The sequence below is a fragment of the Eubalaena glacialis genome, chromosome X (genome assembly GCF_028564815.1).
Source record: "Eubalaena glacialis isolate mEubGla1 chromosome X, mEubGla1.1.hap2.+ XY, whole genome shotgun sequence".
Classification (NCBI taxonomy): Eukaryota; Metazoa; Chordata; class Mammalia; order Artiodactyla; family Balaenidae; genus Eubalaena; species Eubalaena glacialis.
In genome coordinates, this window is record NC_083736.1 from 1,044,126 (window position 1) to 1,053,000 (window position 8,875).

Sequence of the window (8,875 nt, forward strand, 5' to 3'; positions counted from 1 at the left end):
TAAAAAAATAAAATAATAAAATAAGCTGCAAGGATATACTGTACAGCACAGGGGATATAGCCAATATTTTATAATAACTATAAACGGAGTATAGTGTTTAAAAATTGTGGATCGCTAGATTGTACACCTGTAACTTATATAATATTGTACATCAACTGTACTTCAATTAAAAAAAGAGAATCATGACCTTTTAGGAATATTCTAGGTAATTTTTTTTTTTTTCTAAAGGCAGTGTGGTGTTGGTGAAAGAATAGAGAAATTTATCAGTGGAACACAATAGAGAGTCCAGAAGTAGACACCATAAATATGGTCAACTGATCTTTGACAAAAAAGCAAAGGCAGTGCAATGGAGTGAAGATAGTCTCTTCAACAGATGGTGTTGGAACAACTCCCATCCACATGCAAAAAAAAAAAAAAAAAAAAAGGAATCTAGACACAGACCTTGCTCCTTTCACAGTAATTAACTCAAAATGGACCACAGACCTACATGTAGAACACAAAACTATAACACTTCTACAACGTAATGCAGGAGGAAACCTACATGATCTTGGGCATGGCAATCTGAATATCTGATTGCATATTTCAATCAGATATTTTTAGATGCAACACCAAAGGCACAATCCATGAAAGAAATCACGGATAAGCTGGACTTAGTCAAAATTTAAAAAAGTCTGCTCTGCAAATGACCCTGTCAATAGAATAAGAAGACAAGCCATAGACTGGGAGAACATATTTGCAAAAGACACATCTGAAAAAAAAAAAAAGACCGGAATCCACAATATACAAAGAGCTCTTAAAAATCAACAATAGGAAAAACAAACAACCCAATATAAAAACGGGCCAAAGACTCCACTTCATCAGAGACTATGTACAGATGGCAACGAGGCACAGGAAAGGATGCTCCCCGTCGGACGCCTGTCAGGGAATTGTAAATTAACACCACGAAAACGAGATACCACCTGGCAGCTATCAGAGTGACTAAGATCTGAAAACACCACCACCACACGCCAGTGAGGATCTGAAATGGGAACTCTCCTCCACGCTGGGCGTTATAAGAGGGTGCTTGCATCCTCTGTGGCTGTCTGCTCACTTGGAGGTGGGAACCGCACTTTCTTGAGTGGGACCTGATGCCTTCAAGCCTCCACACCCTCCAGGTTCCCCGTCTTTGTAGCCCCAAGACTCCCATTACCTCTGTTCCGCCCCTAAGGGGACGCTAGCTTCTGCCAGCTTCAAAGTGAGGACGGGGCAGCTGTGGGGGACGGAGGACAGACGGGGCGTCTGTCCCTCTGTGGTCTCAGCAAAACCCTCAGACCGCAGGGCGAGGACGCTCCCCGCTAAGCGCAAACACACAAGCTGGGCTCTTATCTCCGTCCCTCCGTTTATTTTCCCCTTGATTACACAATCTTCACACAGTCCATCACAGGTGATTTGCATGCAGCTGGCCGTCTACACACAGGTGATTTTCATCCACCTCCTGCACGCTCCAGCCCGGTGTTCTTGGCCTCCTGTGTCTTGCTCTCTGAGCTCTGGGCGACACCAAAGTAGCCAGAGACCACATTCTGCCCAAAGCAAAAAGCCTCCGCTTTCCTTTTGCATGACAATGGGTTTTTTTGGTTTGTTTTGTTTCCATTTTCAAGCTGCACCTCTCAGCGGTCTCGGCTGAATCACACCTGCACATTTAGCCTCTGTCTGTGAGGCAGGAAGCAACCTGACATGGACGCATTAATTAAGCGGTGATGAACGTGAAGTGCCAGTCTGTAAAGAAGAGAAAAGAGCTGGCCTGGGGGGTGTTGGCTGGGGCCCTGCTGGGAAATAGGAGTTTGCAAGTGGCACGTATTGTGAGATTCAAAAGCGCTTCTTTCATGGTTGAACCAGAACGCCAGCTGTGTGAACAACGTGGAGAGACTTGCTTAACAGATCAGTAGAGACAGAGAGTCAGAGAGATAGAGACGGACCTACAGAGAGTCAGAGAGATAGAGACAGACCTACAGAGAGTCAGAGAGATAGAGACAGACCTACAGAGAGTCAGAGAGATAGAGACAGACCTACAGAGAGTCAGAGAGATAGAGACAGACCTACAGAGAGTCAGAGAGATAGAGACGGACCTACAGAGAGAGAGGTGTACACCCTTGATTTACTAATAGCGCTCCTCTATTTAAAGATGGTCACTCAAATGCCTTCTCTAGGTTACTGACTAGCCATACAACCGTTTCATCATATTCGGGATGATTCCTTTCATCCAACTGCTATCAATGTGACCTGCCCAGGTGCCAAGGAGAAAACCATCCAAGGAACCTTTGACAAGGGACCAAGGTACCGCTGCCATCTCGCTCCTGCCCGAACCCAAAGAGGGGCTCCATCCTTGGTGTCTCGATTCAGACCCCCGGTGACCAGAACCCCGAGGTGTGACATGTACTTTTTCCTGCTCTCGAGATGCCGTGGAAACCTCTATCTTGGTAAAGTGGAAGAGCTCCCCTAAAATGCCGATAAGCACAGACACAGATGCATGTCTTGGCGACTTCTTAGGAAGTGCTTTGTTCCCCCCTGCAAAAAGGATATTTTAAATGAAGTCACCATAATAAGCCCTCTTAGACAGTGAGCTGCATCAGGCATGAAACTTCACAGACACGCCTCCCACTTGGGTTCCCTGCCCCCAAGCCCCCAGGCACAGGTGGAGAAGGTCAGAGATGGGGGTCTTCCGGGCTGAGCAGACCACACACCAAAACCTACGAGGGTACCCGGGGAATCAGAGACGGCCTGGAGTGAGGGTCTCCAAGGAAGAAGCCCATCCCCCAGAGAGGGTCCAAGATGACCCATGGGGGCCTGAGAAGAACATTTCAGGGCTTGCAAATTGAATTCTGGTTTTCATCTGGAACATAAGAAAGACATTGCCCTTTGCTAAGAATTAGTAGAAGGATTGACCACCAGTGTGTGTCTGGTTCATAAACGAAATGAACGCACATGTTTTGAGATGCACGGTCAGACATTGACCCACACCTCCCCCGCAAGGGTTAGGTCTGGAAATGAGTAAACGGAAAAACGGGTGGCGCTTGGAAGCTGTTTACTGGGGAAGAGATGAGGTCAGTGGGGTGCCACCTTTCCATAGGAAAGCTGAGCCACCAACCCCAGAAGGAGATGCAGGGCCCGAGGGTGACAATTCAGGGTCAGGAAATGGCTAATTCCAGGCTGAGTCACGGGTGGCAGGGAGTGGCAGTGCCCACGAGCCTGGGATTCCTTGCTGGGCCAGAAAGTAAAGACAGATAAATCAGTAAGAGGTGGTGAAGGCAGGGCTCTAGTTTATAGTAGAAAGTGCGAGCTGGTGACTGTGGATTCCCAGTGCCCATGGAGAGAGTGGAAACTTGTCAATATGGGTCCATGTCCTGGGGCTGCCAGAACCAAACACCCCAAACGGGGGGCTTAAAGCATCCATCCTCCCCCATCCTGGAGACCACACCTCTGAGGTCAAGGTGCCCCTGGGCCGTGCTCCCTCCCGAGGCTCCAGGGGAGGGTCCTTCCTGCCTCTTCCAACTTCTGGGGGCTCCAGGCGTCCCTGGGCTTGTGGCTGCCTCCCTCCCATCTCTGCCTTCCATCTTCACAGGCCTTCTCCTCTGTGTCTGGGTCTCTCCTCTTCTGTCTCTTAGAAAGACCCTGTCATTGGATGTAGGGCCACCCTCATCCAGGAGGACCTCATCTCAGACCCTTCACTGCATCACATCTGCAGAGACCCTTTGTCCAAATAAGGTCCTGTTTGGAGGCTGTGGGCAGATGTGAGTTCGGGGGGACATGATTCAACCCAAGAAACGGGTGGTGATAACCCAAAGGACCGTTCTGAGATTGATGGGGTCACCCACACACATAGATTTATGTGGTCTCTCCCAGGAAAAACTACTTAATACATCGATTATTATGGTCAGCATTTCCATACAAGTCTGGGGTCTGAGAGCCAGGCTGGACTGAGGGGTGGCCCGACCATTCCTAGTGTGAAGGGTGGCCCCAGATGAGGTGGGAAGCCGGGGGACTTGGACCGAGGATAGAGCTTGTCCTGTCCCCTTCCACTCCTCACTCTTTACAAATTGCCTCGTAGAAACAGTCTGGTGGTTCCTCAATTAGTTAAATGTAGAGTTACCGTGTGATCGAGCACTTCCCCTCCTAGGTAGAAGCTCAAGAGAAATAAAAACGTATGTCCACACGGAAACACGTCCACACGCATGTTCGTAGCCATAGTATTGACAACGAAGGGTGGAAACAGCCCAAGTGTCCATGGATGGATGGATGGATGGATGGATGGATGGGTGGATGGATGGATGGATGGATGGATGGATGGATGGATGGGTGGGTGGGTGGATGGATGGATGGATGGATGGATGGATGGATGGATGGATGGATGGATGGATGGGTGGATGGATGGATGGATGGATGGATGGATGGATGGATGGATGGGTGGATGGATGGATGGATGGATGGATGGATGGATGGATGGATGGATGGATGGATGAATGGATGGATGGGTGGATGGATGAATGGATGGATGGATGGATGGATGGATGGATGGATGGATGAATGGATGGATGGATGGATGGATGAATGGATGGATGGATGGATGGATGGATGAATGGATGGATGGATGGATGGATGGATGGATGAATGGATGGATGGATGGATGGAGGGAGGGATGCATGGATACACAGAATGGGGTCCATCCACACAGCCGAATATGACTCAGCCATGAAAAGGAGTGAAGCTCTGACCCAGGCTACAGCGTGGATGGACCTTGAACACACGATGCTCCATGAGAGAAGCAGGCACAGGAGGACACATATTTTATTATTCCATTTATGTGAAATGTCCAGTATCATCAAATCCACAGAGACAAAAAACAGATTTTTGGTTGCCAGAGTCCGCAGGGAGGTGGGAATGAGGACTGATCACTCAATGGGGACGAGGTCTCCTTTTGGGGGGATAAGAATTTTCTGGAACTGGACAGAGGTGATGGTTGCACAATATTGTCAATGTGCTAAATGCCCCTGTATTATTGACTTTAAAATGGTTAATTGTATGCTGTGTGAATTATAGCTCAGTTTTTTAAAATGCCTCATAAATCGCAGGGAAAAGCCTGAGGACCTCTCTGCTGTGTAGTTGGCCCTTTGCCCCATGAACTCCTAGCTCTCTGCTCACCTCACGTTCTGAGACTTTCGTCCCTGTATCCCAGCGTCCTCACCCCTCGGGTCACTGCCAGCGTATCTGGAGTTGACCGCCCACGTCTTCAGGTCTGTGGTCCCCACGGCTGAGCGAATCCCAGCCAGGACCTGAGCAGGGGGAAGCGGTGGCCTAAGCATCTTAGCTGATTGCACAAAGCTTCGTCCTGGAAGCCACCATGGATGGGCCGAGATTCCCAGGGGCTGCCATTGTTCTCATTTCCTTCTGTACCAAGGCCACAGACAGCATCCTTCCTGGCCCTGCACCCGGGGGATGACGTGGAAAGCTCGGGCCACCGTTCCCTGAGCCCTCGGGCTGCATCTCCCGTTCCTTGGAAAGAATCGCCCTCCACGTGTGCAAACGTGTCCTCCTAGACCCTTCCTCGGGAGACAAGCCCCTACTGTTTTCTGTTTACAAATGGGGAAACCGAGGCACAGAGGGATGAAGGGCCTTGCATGGGACACGGACAGCTCTGTCCTGAGTTTAAGTCGGACACAAGGACGTTCCTGATAAATGAAGAGTGAGGGAATGGATGACACGAGGACGCAGAGTGAATGGACAGATGGAGGCGTGATGGACGAACAGAAGGAAGGGGGTGGTGTAGAAGGTGACCAGCCCTAGGCCTGTGACTTCGGACAAGTTAACCAGCCACCCCTCCTGTCCCCCCACTGCAGTGGACTTGGTGTCCAGTCTCCCACATGTCCACCCACCGCAGTGGACCTGGTGTCCAGAACCCCCCTCACGTCCCCCCGGAAGTGAACCTGGTGTCCAGAACCCCCCTCACGTCCCCCCCTGCAGTGAACCTGGTGTCCAGAACCCCCTCACGTCCCCCCTGCAGTGAACCTGGTGTCCAGAACCCCCCTCACGTCCCCCCTGCAGTGAACCTGGTGTCCAGAACCCCCTCACGTCCCCCCTGCAGTGAACCTGGTGTCCAGAACCCCCCTCACGTCACCCCCTGCAGTGAACCTGGTGTCCAGAACCCCCCTCACGTCCCCCATGCAGTGGACCTGGTGTCCAGAACCCTCCTCACATCCCCACCCTGCAGTTAACCTGGTGTCCAGAACCCCCCTCACGTCCCCCCTGCAGTGGACCTGGTGTCCAGTCTCCCCCATGTCCGCCCACTGCAGTGGACCTGGTGTCCAGAACCCTCCTCACATCCCCCCCCTGCAGTTAACCTGGTGTCCAGAACCCCCCTCACGTCCCCCCGGAAGTGAACCTGGTGTCCAGAACCCCCCTCACGTCCCCCCCTGCAGTGAACCTGGTGTCCAGAACCCCCTCACGTCCCCCCTGCAGTGAACCTGGTGTCCAGAACCCCCTCACATCCCCCCTGCAGTGAACCTGGTGTCCAGAACCCCCCTCACGTCCCCCCTGCAGTGAACCTTGTGTCCAGAACCCCACACATGTCCCCCCCCTGCAGTGAACCTGGTGTCCAGAACCCCCTCACGTCCCCCCTGCAGTGAACCTGGTGTCCAGAACCCCCTCACGTCCCCCCTGCAGTGAACCTGGTGTCCAGAACCCCCTCACGTCCCCCCTGCAGTGAACCTGGTGTCCAGAACCCCCCTCACATCCCCCTGCTGCAGGGGACCAGGTGTCTAGTATCCCTTCTTCCTCTGGAACCTGTCCCACTCTAAGCCTCTGGTCCGAGGGACTGTCAATCACACAAGAGTGAGAAGTGGCCGAAACCTGGCCCATCACGGATCTCCCTCACTCTGTCCTTAGGCATCAGTCCAGGGCTGGTCATCTGACCCTGGCAGGGCCAGTCAGAACCCTCTAGAGGTGCTGGGAGAGAGAGGCTGTCTCCTTTCCCTGTGAGTTCTGCTCTGTAAAGATGGGGGTTTGGGGCTGCCAAGACCCTCTTTCCCTCCACGGAGCGACTGGCCTTTCCTCCAGGGCCACTAAAGCCTGCAAGGGAGACAGAGGATGGCGGAGCTGAAATCTGGGACAAGAGAGAAAACGGGAGCGGACAACCACTTGAGCCCCTGGATCCAGCCATGCCTGAAGCTGCCCTGACATTCCTAATTATCCAATTCGACAATTTCCATGTTGGCCTCGGCTAGCATGAGCCAAGTTTCTATTGTTTGCCACCAAAAGAGTGATGACTCACCCACCAGGAAGCAGCACGTCCCCAGTCAGGGGACAGAATTCCAGAGGAGGGTGCCCACGGAGCCCTCACCTCCTGCCTCAGCCAACGCTTGGCCACTCCATGGTAGCCACGTGTGTGCAGCCGCCGGCACCCGCCTCTGCGGCTCTCTGGATCTGGGTTTTGGGCAAATTCCTTAACTCAGACCCTCGGTTTCCATATCAACAGAAATGACAAGAATAGCACCTTAGGATGTGGAAGAATGGGGGTTTTCCATGGAAGTCTCAACCATTGCCAGCACCACCACCCTAGTCTCACGACTCCTCTGCAGCCTCTGTCCTCTCTCGGCAAACCCCACAAATACTTTTAGGACTTTGAGGTGCCCGGGTTAAAATAACACAGCCCTAAAGTGAGCTGATGTGACGTGAACCCTTTGCCCGCAATTAAATGGCATCGTTAAAATGGAGACACGCGTCCCCCTGCCTCCCGGGTCATCCCTGGGGGACCCTGTCCTGCCTGCCCCCCAACCCACCTTGTCCTGTGACTTACGGTGGCTGCCGGGAGGGTGGCGGTCTTGGGTGAGCAGGCCCCTCGCAGCTTGTGTGAGCCGGCCGCTGGGGACCCTCACTCCGGGGCACGGGAGGTTGCCCCTTCGGAGAAAGGTCCACGCAGGAACAGGGGTAGAACGACAGCTCCCTACTCTCTTGGTGACCCTACTGTCTGTCCCCCCACCAGCCCTGCAACAGACACAGTCCCCAACCCTCCAGGGACCCAGCAGGCTGCCTCTAACGGTAATCTGTCATCTGCAGATGTAATTAAGTGCACAAAGGTTATGAAACTTGGAGCCCGAGGGCAGAGCTGCAGTGGATGGAAAAGGTTCCTCTTTTTCACGGTGGGGTCCCTGGGGGTGGTGGTGAGTGGGTCACTAGAGGGGATTTTACATATTTTTATAATATGTCTTTTTAGAAAAACAAGTTTAAAGAAAAAGACTCACCTAAATATATTCAGGAATCACTTCCTAAGAGTTGTTAGTTTATGATGAGAGACTGTAATGAGTTGAAGTGTGGCTTCCTTTGAATATATTTAATATTAGTTTACTTTTCAAAAACTGCTAATATTAACTATTTGAAAGCTTACTCATTACACTGTGATAAGAGGGCTCCTTGCTCTCAAGGAATGGGATGTATTCTCTGAGGTTCCCCTGCTATGGACTAAATTGTATTCCCCCCAAAATTCATATCTTGGCATCCTGACCCCCAGGACCTCAGGATGTGACTGTATTTGGAGATGGTTGTCTTTAAAGAGGGGATGAAGGTACAATGAGGTCACTAGGGTGGGCCCTGATCCCATAGGACTGGTGTCCTTGTAAGAAGAGGAGATCAGGACACAGACACACACAGAGGGACGACGACGTGAGGACACAGGGAGAAGACGGCCATCTACACGCCCGGGAGAGAGGCCTGAGGGGGAGCCAGCCCTGTCCACACTTGGATCGTGGACGTCCAGCCTCCAGGACTGAACGAATAAATGTTTATTGTTTGAGCCGCCCTGTCTGCTTCATTACAGAAGTCACCAGACACTCATACAGCTGGGACTAGT